The 13,893-nt window shown below is 40.9% G+C and overlaps 1 protein-coding gene and 1 pseudogene across 1 annotated transcript in view; one reads left to right on the top strand and one right to left on the bottom strand.

Annotated features, from left to right (window-relative positions):
* The window catches only part of LOC137238431 (membrane-associated transporter protein-like), a 1,095,627-nt gene that overhangs the window by 615,265 nt on the left and 466,469 nt on the right, over positions 1–13,893 (top strand). The window lies entirely within an intron of this gene.
* Positions 1,363–12,912, bottom strand: LOC137238693 (helicase ARIP4-like; annotated as a pseudogene).

Genomic DNA, 13,893 nt, shown 5'->3' on the forward strand with positions numbered 1-13,893 from the left:
TTTTCGGTTCACACATTCTGGTGCCGAACCGGGTAGAAAGTGTATAGCGTGGGTTCTTTTGAGTCGCTGTTATTTGTGTTGTTGGTGCTAAAACCCAACAACTTCCCTGCCCGCCACAAAAAAAGTGTTTGGACAGCAAAATTGTATGCGATGTAAAGAAAAAATAAAAAAATGTTCGTTTTGGATGAGGAGAATCATTTGTAGAATGTATCATTTTCCTCTTTTTGTATTACCTTTCGGTTATTTATGAGAGTTGTTTATTCAACCTTTCCCCAAGTACGCTTGTAGTCCTGTTTTATTGGTGGCTTTTATCAAAGCACGGTTCTCGAAAGGTATTTGGCTCCGATACCGATTCCTCAGACTCGGGTTTTTTGGGTACCCGTTTGCATCTTTTTATGCATCCCTAATATAATGTACATTTAAACTCGGCATATATATGTACATACGTTGGTATAAGTATATGGACAGTCAGTGCACGGACTTTACCGCATTGGTAGGTTTACTAACTTTTCTGGCCCATTTTCATTTTCTACTACTACTACCACCGAGGCCCAAAATCTACCAATATTTCAGTATTTTCGCACTGTAAACGTATACTGCGATAATTTTAAAGTATTGAATTGCCGAGCCCACCCAACTAACATTAGGAGGCGATACTGACCAAATCAGTCAATTTTGAAAAATTTCTGAATAACTTGAACAGGAAATAAATTTTTGAGTAGGGAAATATAGTAACTGAGTACGCGAATCTTTTTCTGCGCTACTTTTTCAGTTTTTTTTGGAATAAGTTGTACGAAAATAAAAGGTTCTACGTAAACGATTACCTTCCGAGATCGGTTATTTTGTGGCAGTACTTTTGGTACCTTGGAATATTGTTGTTGTGATTAGACGTTTTGGTACATGTTTGTCAGTATTTCACCCCCACGATACAGGAAAAAAGTGAGTATCGTATAGGCATAAGCTATGTAGGTATATACAAAGGTACAGGTAATTTTGTCTTGTTTACGTGTTTTAAAGGTGTCATTTTCTTTGAAATGGGCGTTATTTGTTTTACAATACATTGTTAATTGTTTGGTACAAATATGAACTGTAGCTGTTGTTTTCTTGGTAAAAACTACCAACTACTGCTATGTCCTTTTTTCGTCTACTACCATTCCCTTTTTAGAATTCCGCTCACTGGTACCAGCATACCAACGACAAAGACAAAAAAAACGCACATTCATACATACCCGTGCATAGAATGTAAAATTCCTATGAATTGAAACAACGGGAAATGTATCAAGTGATTTTCCGTTCTTTCATTTCATTTTTTACTACGGCGTGGCCTGACGTGCAGCCTCCATATTTTTCTCAATTACTTACTTAATTAATTATTCTATAAACGAAACAGGACTTTCTTTGGTCATAACGAGTTGAAATCAAAAACAACTTTACGCCATGATTTGAATTGAATGAATTTACAAGATGTTCGCGCTCTTGAGGAGTTGGTGAACCGTCCAAGCGGAAATAAGATACTCCTCCAATGTTTATTCGTACCGGGTATGTATGCCATTTGAAAAAATGTTTCTATTAAATTTAATGTTAATAGACTTTGACCGAAAAAGCAGCACGCGTACGCCAAGTCTGACACTTCATTTAGTATACAAAACAGAATTTCCATTTTTGGTGAATTCTCTACAATGCCAGGTCGATGTTTTTTCATTAAATCATTCATGGAGTGTGTTGGACCTTGGCAACATCCTCTTCAGTGTTAACCGCATTTTCGGGCGTTACAATTTTACAATCTTCTATAAGCCTCAGCCGTGGCAGTACCACTTGTATTTGATAACATAGAATGTGTAGTTCTATGGGTTGTAGTGATTCATTCTCAATTATGGGACATAGGGTCATATCAATACCAGTTTCAACTGTGTTAATTTCCTTTGTATCCAAATCGACAATTTGCGAAGAACCAGCGGTTCCATTAGTTTCCGTTTTCAGTCTCGTCGGCACGTTGCGGCACCCTACCAACATAGTTCGGTTTCGATATGCATTCCATATTCTCCGCTGATGCAGAAGAGTTTACCTCAGGGAGACTAAACTCTTCTCTTGGTTTACTTATTTGCACCCTTCTTTCGGTATTGGCTGCTATAGATTTATCCTCATAAGGATTTGGATTTTTCGATTCAGGCATGACAGCAGTAGCAGCAGGAGCAACAGGAGTCACAACAGCTGATGCCCCACTCACTTCAGATTCTTCCATTTCTGATTCCCAACCAATTTCTTTCCTTTTCGAGACGGTTACAGCACATCCGGATGATTCCATATTTTCCAACCAACCGCAAATGCTTTTAATGGATTAGGAACAGATTTAGTACGCACAATCTCATTCATAAATGCATCATATGGTTGGCGTTGAAATTGTGTCATTCGTGTTAGTATAACATATTCAAATTTTTTATGTAATGTTTGTTGTAGTACAACATGTGAACGACGTTGCACAAACCCAAGTACGAGCGAATGTAATGCGTGTGCACGGTAACGCATCAATTTATGACCTTCAGGTGTTGAATCAATACATTTTGTATGGAACGTTCGAACATATTACAAAATTCATTACGCGTAGCAAAATAATTGGGATGTACAAAATCCACCATACACCAATATTCCAATAGATTATTTTGTAATGGATAATCAGTTAAAACAATTCTACGTCTTGTGCGTATATGTTTGAGAGCAAGTGATATGCCAAAATGAGCATTTGTAACACGGTGACCCTTATCGCATATAACCACATCTGGACCAGGTTTAACTAACGCTTGATGTACACGTGAATTCACTTCGGAACCATTTCGTTCACAACTAACCGCTTTAGCACTCCGCCTCTTACGCGTGGTCATCAATTTTAAGGCCAACAAACGAAATAATTCATAGCCACCTTCCTCAGCCCATTTCAGTATAACTTTAGCACGTGCATTCAATGTTTCATGCTGTTCGTTAAGTATGAAAACATAAAATTGCCCCGGGTGTATGTGATCGGGATTATCAGAGAATTTCGGTAGCCACATATTGAATTCTGATACCCAATTTTGCAACGTATTTAGAGGCATTACACAAAGTACCGTCCTGGATGGTGTATGCCGTAGGAAGATTTCCCAGAAACGAATCGCTTGTAGCGTCCAATCCCATTGAGTGGGATAGTATACAACCAAACCCACTAGAACTTTTAAAACGTTTCGTTGATGCAATAATATTGTCGAACAAAAATTATACGCCACCAATTTGATGTGGTTTTAGAGTGCGCGCTATTTATGGTGCTACAAAAATAACATCTTCACCCTCTGGATGTCCGCTGTTGACCAATACACGCCAATGTTCATCGGGTACATTATGCATCTTTCACAAGTGAGCCACTATTATTCGGATCGTCCTCCACTTCTTCTCCATCTTCCGATAACATAATGCAATCATCCTCAGAGGAGCTACCTTCAATTATAATTACATCGCAAATAACCTGATCTTCTGCTGGCTTGGCACTATCATCATCATCATCACCACCAACTTGGGCTGCAGCGATTGGAACCGTAACATCTTTCTTTATATCAACTTCAGTTTCAATTTTATTTACCAAGCTTTTATCACCAACAATACTTGCAACAAATGGTACTGCTTGTGTAGTAGCAATTTTTTTAGTGAAAGCGGAGGTGGCGAATGCCTCGATATCCTCAGATGGTGTTTCACTGGTAACCTTTGCAAATGTTGTGCCACTTTGTAACAGTGAGAGTACTTTCCTTTGTGTACGCACAGACCTACGATTAACTGCTGCTTGCCGCTGTGTTTCACGTATGATTTTCTGTTGTTTGGCAACACGTGCCAAGCCTTCAGATTCCTCACGTTGTGTTGCGCAGGGATTTGTATCTAATTGATTCTCATCATAAACATTGCGTATATTTTGCGCATATTTGCAGTCTTCCCCTCCTCCGCAGACATTGTATTGCTTAGCTTCTTCGCTTCAACAATTGTGTCATCATAATCACTTTCTTTAGCTGGAGACATTGGTGCTTTATCGGTAACCGTATCGGTAGCCTTATAACAGCTGATTCGACCAACCTTATGAGAATCAATGCAATCGATTATTGGTGCCGCTAAGGTCGTAACCGTATCGTAGCCAACCAATTGGGTTTTGGTTTACCGTCGTAACGATAAACAGCTGATTACGTTAGGGATACGGATACAGCGATACGAAATACGGCACCAATGACTCCGGCTTTTCTCTTCTGCTCAAATTGATCATTATTGGCATGGCTGCTACCAGTAGCAGAGGAATAGCCACCGACGCTAGTAACTGTTTCAATAGCGCTAGTTTGTTTCGTTCGGAAATCTAATGATTGTTTGGCATTCATATCATTTATGTCAAGTGTATCGGGGTTTCTTAGATATTGTTGGCCTTAGGGAACTTCTGGAGCGGATTTCCGGTAGGGACATCCGGCCGTAAAAAAGGTTGGAATGGATCGGTGGTAGGCAGGTTTGTATAAAAACAACAAAAACGCAGTTTTCTTTAACAGAAGAGGCAAATATTTAATAATTGGAAGGCACAATGAGTACAGAAAAAGCTAAGGAAATTTCAGAGCAGCTTTATTCTGATGAGCTGAAAACACCTGTCTAGTCTTTTTAATCATGATTCCTTATTCGATTCCCTAATTCAGGTTCGTCACTGCTGAAAGTTGCATGCTGCGTGTGTTGAATGTTTTAAGGGTATAAATTCAGTATTTAAATACAAAATATTGATCTAACTCATGATTCAAAAAACAAAAAACACGTTCTAAGCTGATTAGAAAAGTGATGAGAATAACATTCCTGTTTGTAATTTGTAACCAAGAGTCAACAGTATTAATTGAGGAGCTCATTTACATTTCCAAATGTTTTTTGTCAAACACAAACAAATTTTAATTTTGATCAAATGTGATTTTTTTTGAAGTTGGGTTGATTTACTGTCCTCGCTCTGGGAGAGCGGGTGAATTGTGGGTTGGTTTTTTAAAAATAAAAATCTAGTGGGCCGAATGCCTTTCGGTTCTGTGGCAGATATCGAATCTGCGTTAGGTTGTTGCTTGGCCTCGTTCCTTTGGCTGAGTGCATCTGCGTTCCGTGGCAGACCCTGAGTCTGCGTTAGGGTTCTGGTGTCCTCGCTCGGGGTGAGCGAGTGAATTGTGGGATGTTTTTTTTGAAAATGGAAAAAAAATAATAATATTGTGGCAGATGGGGGATCTGCGTGAGGGCTTTTCTGGTATCCTCGTTATGGGAGAACGAGTGAGTGGGAAGATTTCTGGTGTCCTCGCTCGGGGTGAGCGCGTGAATTTCGGGTTTGATTTTTTTTGAAATTTAAAAATATGAATAGATTATCTGGCAGATCGGTTCGCCCTTCTGTCGCAGGCTTTCTGTTGTCCTCGCTCGGGGTGAGCGAGTGAATTGGGGTTGATTTTTTAAGAATTAAAAAAAAGTGTTTTGTGGCAGATGGAGATCTGCATTAGGGTGGTTGATTGGCCTTGTTTCGGTGAACGAGCGCTGGGGTTTGAAATTTTAAAAATTTAAAGATTATGGGCCGAGTGCCCTTGTTTTCTGTGGCAGACCGAGGGTCTGCGTAAAGGCTTCTCTGGTATACTCGTTAGGGAATAACGAGTGAGTGGGATGGTTTGGGATATTTCGAAAGTAGGGAGGAACGGAGGGATTGTTAGGAGGAGCTCTTGGTCCTCTCGCAATCTATCTCCTCCGTGGGAAGAAGGATCAGTTTGACCAAAGGTCGTCGGACTTGACCCTTCTCGGTAAAGAGGTCGACCACACGTACTCGGTTGTCTTCACCGGGGTGTACGTTGACGACTCTACCGAGCCTCCACTCGTTGGGAGATAAGTTGTCCTCTTTGATGACAGCGAGATCTCCCACTTTTATATTTTCTTTGGGATGTTTCCACTTCACTCGTTTTTGAAGTTCGGATAGATATTCCACCTTCCATCGTTGGCAGAAAGTGTGATGGAGGGCTTTGAGCTTCTGCTATCTGTTTATTATGGAGGCCGTGCTTTCGTTCACATCCGGTTCTGGCGGCGCCAGAAGATGGCTGCCTGTTAGGAAATGTCCTGGAGTTAGGGGTTCCAGGTCCGTTGGGTCATTCGACCCCGGACTGAGAGGGCGCGAGTTGAGGCACGCCTCAATCCGGCACAAAAGTGTTTGGAACTCCTCCATAGTATATTTGTGGGGAGAAGCGATCTTTTTGAAGTGGCTTTTGAAGCTCTTCACTCCCGCTTCCCACAAGCCGCCCATATGTGGAGCGCCAGCGGGAATAAAATGCCAAGTTAATGCTTGATGGCTATACTTGGAGACTGTTTTGTCTCGGCTTTCTGCCAGGAAGGCTTTGAATTCCGATCGTAGAGATCGGGAAGCTCCGACAAAGTTCGTACCATTGTCGGAGTAGATGTTCTTCGGACATCCTCTTCTCGCGATAAAACGCGAAAAGGCCGCAAGGAAGCCTGGGGTACTAAGGTCACTAGTGGCTTCTAAATGGATGGCCTTAGTGGAAAAGCAGACGAAAAGGCATACGTAGCCTTTTGACAGTCGACATCCCCTACCGCGGTAGCTTTTGATGTCGAAAGGCCCTGCAAAGTCTACCCCGGTATTGGTGAACGCGCGGGTAAAAGTAGTCCGTTCGCAGGGAAGGGTCCCCATAAGTTGGGACTGTGCCTGCTTTCGGTGAATAATGCAGGTTTTGCACTTGTGGATGATGGCTCTGATCATGGTCTTGACATTCGGTATCCAGTATTGGGTTCGGATAAGACGGAGCATGAGCTGGTTCTCGCCATGAAGGGAGTCATGATGAGCCATCATAACTGTAAGGCGAGACAGCCTACAATTGTACGGCAAGATGATCGGATGACGCTCATTGTATGACATGTCCTTTGAAGCCCCTAGACGCCCCCCTGTTCTAATAATATCATCTTTGTCGATATATGGATTTAGGGACAGTATTTCACTCTTGCGATCGATAGGTTCCCTATTTTTTAATTTTAAATATTCTGTCCCGTAAAATTGTTTCTGGCAGACTCGTATTAATGCTTGAGTCGTTGCCTTAATCTCATCGGCTGAGATTATGCACGACTTTTCTTGGAACACTGCTTTGGTTTTAGGATGCGTTCTTTTATAGAATCTCCTAACATAAGATAAAACCTTCAAAGCCCTGGGTAAATGTGAAAAACGGTCGAGAATATCTACATGATCTACCCTTGTCGTGGCATATGTTTGTGCCCTCTTCTCCTCAACGGACGTTTTGTATTCGGTGTCTTGTGCTGGCCAGTGGGAATTGTCTTCTTGCAGCCAAGAAGGTCCCTGCCACCACAACGAATTGTTGACCAACTCTGATGCAAGTAGTCCTCTGCTTCCTAGATCCGCTGGATTAGATTCCGAGTCCACGTGAAGCCAGTCCTTGCTACCGACCATATCGATGATCTTAGTGATTCGATGTGCGACGAAGGTTGACCAGGAACAGGGCGGCTTTCTTATCCATGCGAGTACGATGGTTGAATCCGTCCAGAGGTGAACTTTTGCTGGCCCCAAATGAGTGTTTCGGAATATTGATTCCATGATTTCTGCGAGCAGCACGGCGCCGCAAAGTTCTAAACGTGGTAGTGAGATGGTTTTCACTGGGGCTACTCGGGTTTTGGCTAGCAAGAGATTTGTGAAAATTTTATCGTCCCTTTTTACGCGCATGTAGATTGCTGCTGCATATGCCTTTTCCGATGCATCGCAAAAACCATGTATTTCGATGTCGTCCTCGGGCGTAAAATTTACCCATCGCGGTATCCTAATGTTATCTATTTCGTTATAGTGTTGGGTGAAATTTTCCCACCGTTCTAAGGTAGTTGGGGAGACAGGTTCATCCCACCCGGTGCCCTCTAACCAGATGTTCTGCATTAGTATTTTTGCTACTATGACCATTGGTGCAAGCCAGCCTAAAGGGTCGAAAAGTTTGGCTATAGCGGATAGGATTGCGCGTTTGGTGATGTTCTCGCCCTTCTCTAAAACTCCTGCGGTGAAGTAAAACATGTCTGAATGCGCGTTCCATCGTATTCCGAGTGCCTTCACCGAGCTAGCCTCTTCAAACGCTAGGAAGTCCTCGCTGAGCAAATCCGTTTTAGGGATGTCCTGAAGGACTTCCTCACAATTGGATGTCCACTTGCGCAATGGAAAGCCAGCTGAGTGTAATGCTTCGCGAATCTCGTTCCTTGCTTTGATAGTTGACGCTATTGTATGCCCTCCAGATAAAACGTCGTCGACATACATACTTTCGCGTAATATACCCGATGCTATTGGATGGGTATTTTCTACATCATTAGCCAATTGTAGAAGTGACCGTATCGCGAGGTAGGGGGCGCAGTTTACACCAAATGTGACAGTCTTTAGTTCGTAAAGACTGATGGGTTCGTTGGGGGATGTTCGATGGACAATTCTTTGAAATTTGGCGTGATTATCGGTCACCCAAATTTGCCTATACATCTTTTCTATGTCACTATTAAAGACGAAGCGATACAGTCGCCAACGTAAAATTAAAATAGGCAAGTCTGCTTGGAGTACTGGACCTGGGTGGAGTATGTCGTTTAGACTAATGCCATTTGCTGTCGGACTTGACGCGTTGAAGACGACGCGCACCTTGGTGGTGGTACTTTCCGCCTTTACAACGGCGTGGTGGGGCAGGAAATAATTATCCGAATCGTCGGATGGTACATTATTTTTAATTTTTCTCATATGTCCAAGCGTTTCGTATTCGGATAACACCCGAACATACTCTTTCCCTAACTCTTGGTTTTTCAGTAATCGCCCCTCATTTCTGAAGAATTGTGAACATGCGCGCTTTAGAGACGGTCCTAATGCAATCTTCTCAGGGTAATCCTGCCTGAATGGTAGCGAGACTGTATATCTTCCACTTTCATCACGTTTTGTTGTGTCCTTAAATAATTGTTCACAATACCTTTCTTCTTCATTAAGCATTTTGTTTTTGGGAACATTTTCTACCTCCCAGAAAGCTTTTAATTGGTTGTCCAACGCAACCTCGTTGTAGAATGACATGATGCTCTTCGTTGGACTCGGTGCTTCGATGCGACCGGTTAGTATCCAACCGAACACTGTCTCTTGGGCCAAAAGTGTATTTAGTACATTCTTTTTCAGACCACTCAGTATAATTTGGGGATATATGTCTCCTCCAAGTATGAGGTCTACATCTTCGTTGATGTAGAACCTCTTGTCTGCCAAAACCAATTCTGGGAATGCCTGCATAGTCATGACGTTGATATGGCAGGATGGAAGATTCCCAGTGAGTTTGGCTAGGACTAGAACGGGTGTAGTCAGGCTGAAGCAGGCATCCACTGGTGAACGTAATTCAATTTTGGCTGCTTCTTTCACCTGGGCTGACACCGAATTTGTGATGCCTGAAACTTGGGCATGCATTTTTCTCGCTGGCAAATTGATTCTGCGTTTCAGTCTTTCAGTTATAAAGGAACATTCAGACCCTGAATCAATTAATGCCCGTGCGGAGAAGTCGGTACCATTATGGCGAATGTGTACGCGAGCAGTTCCTAATAGCACGCCTGTGCTGGAATTGGCATGACAGGATTTTACATTCTGGTTCGCAGATTGTCGCGCCTGTGCCGAAGTTGTTGGGCTATTATCCGCATCTTTGAAAGGATTGCGTACAGCCGTGTGTTGAGATGTATCCGCATGCAGGAGCGTGTGGTGACGAGAGTGGCATTTGGAACAGTTGTAGGAACTGGTGCACTTCGTCACGGTGTGTCCTGGGGATAGGCAATTCAGGCAGCCACTTGTGGATTTTATAAATTTAATCCTTTCTACTGGGGTTAAGTCGCAGAAGCGTGAACAGTTGCGTAATCTGTGTTCAGGGGATTTACACATTTTACAAATTGATTTTATTGTTTGCTTGGATACTTTCGTTTGAAAAGCACAAAGTCTTTTCGTAGGGGTTTCCGTTGATTGTCGCGACGCGTTTGGTTTTTGCACTTTCGAAGTGGCATGCCCTGTAAAACCAGACACTGTTTCAAGTGTCTGAAACCGATTAGACAGGAATTTATCCATATCCTCCCACTTGGATATGTCCATTTTATGGTCTATACTTTGCTCCCAAAGAGCCAGCGTGCTCTCTGGTAACTTGGTTGAGCATAGATAGGTCAGCATTGCATCCCAATTGGAAGTGTCAATTTTGTGACATTTGAGGGACGAAATACAATTATTTATATCATTTTGCAGCTTTTTTATTGAACTGCCACACTCACTTTCTACCTTTTTTAAGTTAAATAAAATTTGTAGTTGTGTGTTAACTAAGATACGTTTGTTTTCGTATCTTTCACACAAGTTTTTCCAGGCCATCTCGAAACCTTCATTTGTGAGGGGGCATTTTTTAACGATATCTTTTGCTTCGCCCTGCGTTTTGTTGTTGAGATGGAATAACTTTTCCACCCCTTTCAAGCTGGAATTGTTTATATAAATTGCCGTGAAAAGGTCGCGAAAAGTTGGCCAAGACAGATAATCCCCTTTAAAAACTTCCGTGGCGCAAGCAGGGAGGCGAATTTTATGCGCATGAGGTTCTTGCTCAGGGTTGACGTTCTTTTCATCCTTCTTGTATTTTTCTGCCTCAGCAGATATAGACGCTGAACATCGCACGTAGATTGCGTATGCTGCCTTTTGCTTCTTTCTGATCGCCATAACGTCATCCGCTGACACCTCATCAGATCCCAATAGCGAATCAAACGCAGACTTTACCTTCTTCCACAAGAGCCGCAACTCTTCCTGCTGTATTGCAAGGGTGTGTTTGCTATGGTCGCTCTCCGGAATAAGGCTGTAATCTTTATCAAACTCTGCGATTGATTCTGCTAAACGGATGTAGGTTTCCATTGTTTTATTTACGTTTATTAACGAGAAAATTGCCGAATAGAGAAATAGAACGCTTTAGAGTAAAAAATACCTGCCCAGTAAATAAACACTATTGAGACTCAACGCTTTATTATTTATTTTTATATTGCAGACTTTTTGTCTTGGTAGCGACAACGAAAAGGGTTTATTTTATGGACTTTTTGTCACAGCAGCAACAACAAAAGGGGGGACCACTCGCCACGTCCACAGATCAATGAGTGTATTGTGAACAAATGACAAAGTGCGTGCGATATTGCTAATGAAAATCGAAAAATAACCAGAAAAAAGTGAAGAAAGAAATAAATTTTTTACAAGAAGTGAGCGCCTGAATTAATTTAATTGGAATTAATGTGTTTGTGATGTGCCAAAAAAACAACAACAAACTTATTCGGTATTGTGCGGAAAGTGAGGTTAGGTTAACCTCTTCCTTGTGTTGTGTCTGGAAAACCTTACCACTGGTGGGGGGATAGACCAGATAATCACAAGGATCGAAATAAACTTAATAACCCAAGTGAGTTAATTTTTGAAATTGGAAAGAAAAAATTGGTGCTCACTAAATAACTTCACTTTTTCACTTCTTTTTTGATTTTAATTTTTTCGCGCACTACACGGGTCTTTTTTTTTTTTTTTATTTATTTTGCAAAAAAAATAACACTCAAAAAAAAGTGGCAAGAAATATAACACTTACTTCTTATTGGTTTTTGTGCCAGAAAATTTGATTGTGCTGTGCTGTGGTTGGCGAATATGCTGTGGCTCTGGTCACCTATGTACAATAAACTCCAACTTTTTCCTTGTCAATTTTCGGCTGCTAATATCGTGTTGTATAATATGTAACTTCCAAACTTCTTTGTTATGTTCTGCTGGGATATGCTTCGGCCAATAAATTTTTTGTAGGCAAAATTGGCAAATTTTATAGTACGCAAATGTGCTGTGTTGTGGACTGTATAACAAAAGGCGCTTTTAGTTCCTGGTGAGGAGGACCAATGTTCGGCCTGAGTGCGTCGTAAACCGGCAGTGGGTAGGCGCACAAGGGTCGATCTTGGAGTGGACGGTGCGCTCAAAAGAAATAAATAAGAACACAAAGAGGAATTTCCTCGTTATAATATAATATTTAATTTAGAGTGAAGGAAAATATACACTGTGGTTACAATATTACCTTGGTGTTTTAAGTGACGATGGTGATCCTTGCGATGTGTGCTGGTTGGCGGTCAATCGAGAAAGAGACCGGTTATCCCGTTGAGGACAACCGCTAAGCCGCGAAAAAGTCCTCTGGTGTTAAGGAGGGGAAAGGCCACACATACAACCACCCCCACATATACGTGCATGGGTGCTGACAACCTGCACACACACGTGCATGTGTATGAAACGCATGCATGTGCATGCATGCACACAAATGTAGGCGTGAGTGTGGGTGGCTGGAAATATTATTAAAACATTAGGGAGGGGCGCCGTCAATCAGGTAAAAGTTAGGCATTGGGCCTAAACATCCAGAATATATAATAATTCAGATGACTAATAAAAATCAATAGTACTTCAATTCTCGCAAGATCAGAAGTAGTTTGACAAATTCACATAGAAAATAACAATTCCGATTTACTAATTCCACAACAAAAATTATCCGAAGGAATTTTTACTGCAAACACTAGCAAATTCACAACAAACATTTGTTAGAAATATAAATACAACAGATAAAAATGCAACACTTCAAGATCTTAATATCCGTACAGAAAATTTGAATGATTATACAATAGTTAAAAATAATAATCTAGAAAATGAGGAGAACAGTAAAGAAAAATTAGGAAGATTGAATAAAAATTTTCCACAATTTGCCAGTAAATCACTTAATGCATTATGTGCAGAATTCATTGACATTTTTTCGTTGGAAGCAGAACCAATTACAACCAATAATTTTTACAAACAGAAACCTGATATGAAGGACAATAACCCGGTTTATGTAAAATATTATTCATTTTTATTTTTTTATGTAAAAAATTATAGAATACCAGAAGCACATAAAAGTGAAATTAGCAAACAAATAAATAAATAAATTAAAGATGACATAGTAGAACCTTCAATTTCAGAATTCAATAGTCCAATTTTATTAGTACCGAAAAAATCACTCCCGAATAACCAAGAAAAAAGATGGAGAATGGTTGTAGATTACAGACAGGTAAATAAAAAATTAACCGCAGATAAATTCCCGTTGCCATGAATTGGTGACAAACTAGATCAATTAGGAAGAGCTAAATACTTTTCATGCTTAGATTTAATGTCTGGATTTCACCAGATTGAACTCAGCGAGGAGTCAAGAGATATCACATCCTTTACAGCAGATAACGGTACTTATCGTTTCATAAGATTACCGTATGGCCTTAAAGTAGATCTGAACTCATTCCAGATAATGATGACATTAGCATTTGCAGGCTTAAAACCTTCACAAGCATTTCTATACATGGACGATTTAATCGTATTAGGATGCACCGAAAATCAAATGATTAAAAATTTACGAGATATTTTCGCAACATGTAGAAGATATAATTTAAAATTACATACGGATAAATGTTTATTTTTCAACCAAGAAGTAACCTACCTTGGTCATAAGTGCACAAGCAAAGGAAATTTGCCAGACCCCAGTAAATTTGAAACTGTTAAAAGTTTCCCAACCCCTAAAAATGCGGATGAGGCGAAAAGATTCGTCGCATTTTGCAATTATTACAGAAGATTTGTTCCAAATTTTGCGGAATACTCTAGAATTATAACAAGGCTTTGCAAGAAAAATGTAGTTTTCGACTGGACAGAGGATTGTAAAAAATCCCTTGACTATTTGGAAGCTGCGTTAATAAGCCCTAATATCCTACAATATCCCGATTTCAACAAACATTTTTGTATAACAACTGACGCAAGTGGGTATGATTGCGGAGCAGAGTTAAGCCAAGAGTATGATGGAAAAC

This window comes from Eurosta solidaginis, chromosome 1 (assembly GCF_040869045.1).
Source record: "Eurosta solidaginis isolate ZX-2024a chromosome 1, ASM4086904v1, whole genome shotgun sequence".
NCBI lineage: Eukaryota > Metazoa > Arthropoda > Insecta > Diptera > Tephritidae > Eurosta > Eurosta solidaginis.